The sequence below is a fragment of the Mus caroli genome, chromosome 15 (assembly GCF_900094665.2).
Source record: "Mus caroli chromosome 15, CAROLI_EIJ_v1.1, whole genome shotgun sequence".
NCBI classification, from domain to species: domain Eukaryota; kingdom Metazoa; phylum Chordata; class Mammalia; order Rodentia; family Muridae; genus Mus; species Mus caroli.
In genome coordinates, this window is record NC_034584.1 from 73,664,275 (window position 1) to 73,665,584 (window position 1,310).

At 48.1% G+C, this 1,310-nt stretch overlaps 1 protein-coding gene across 1 annotated transcript in view; it reads left to right on the forward strand.

The window, feature by feature from the left end:
* The window catches only part of Cby1 (chibby family member 1, beta catenin antagonist), an 8,846-nt gene that overhangs the window by 594 nt on the left and 6,942 nt on the right, over window positions 1–1,310 (forward strand). The gene's annotated exons all lie outside the window — the stretch shown is intronic.

Below are 1,310 nucleotides of genomic sequence, written 5' to 3' on the forward strand. Positions count from 1 at the left end.
GCAACTCAAAGGACCAGCAAACATCTTCAACAAAATTGTAGACCAGGCTGGCCTCGAACTCAGAAATCCACCTGCCTCTGCCTCCCGAGTGCTGGGATTAAAGGCGTGCGCCACCACGCCCGGCCATCATTCGTGATTATAAATAAGGGACGTCACTAGCCGGAGAAATGGCTCAGAGTCTCAGAGAACTGGTTGCTGTTGCAAACAACCGAGATTCGATTTCCAGCTCACAAACGTCAGTAACTCTAGTTGCAGGAATCTGCAGACACAAGGCACGACCATGGTATCCCAGGCAAAATACCCAGACACATTAAAAACAACAGCAAACAAAGCCGTTGAGGCCCTTGGGGGATAAAATGCTGGGATCCCCCAGAGGGTGAGCAACAGTGTTGGTTGGAAATCAGGTGCAAACCCTTAACTTTCTTGGCCCTTAGTCTTCTATGAGAGAGCTTCACTAAAGAACCCTAGGATACCTTGAAGGGTATGTGTGTGTGTGTGTTTTATAAAAAATCTGTGAAGGGGACTGGAGAAAAGGCTCAGTGAATGTGGGTACATGCTGCTCAAGCGTGAGACCATGGATTCAAGTCCCCAACATCCCAGTTAAAAGCCTGTCACAAGCCGGGCGGGAGGCAGAGGCAGGCGGATTTCGGAGTTCGAGGCCAGCCTTGTCTACAAAGTGAAGTTCCAGGACAGCCAGGGCTACAAAGAGAAACCCTGTCTCAAAAAACCAATATATATATAATATATATAATAAAGCCTACCCCAAGCTCGGACCCCTGCAATGCTAACACTGTTGGTGGCAGAGACAGGACTGCTTGTACTTGCTGGCTGCCAGTCTAGCTCCAGGTTCAGTGAGAGACCCCATCTAAAGGGAATACAACAGGACACCTGACATCCCCCTCCAGACTTCGAATCTGCACACAGATGTTAATAAAGTGGATGCACACACACACACACACACATACCTGCACATATGCATGCATTTAGCACATAAAAACATAATTGAAAAAAAAGTACCATAAAGCCTTGTGGTTTTATGACTCCTCTCTACTTGTTTTATTTAAAAAGCTGACCTCTTCCCCGAACCTAAGTGATGTTACTGATTATATGAGCATTGCAGGAGGTTGTGCTGTGACTAAAGCTAGTGTGCCGGTGAGTGTCATTGTCACTGGCATTATGTGCTGGCTCTCTCCTTAAGACTTCACCTCAAGCCGGGTGTGGTGGCACACGCCTTTAATCCCAGCACTCGGGAGGCAGAGGCAGGCGGATTTCTGAGTTCGAGGCCAGCCTGGTCTACAAAGTGAGTGCCA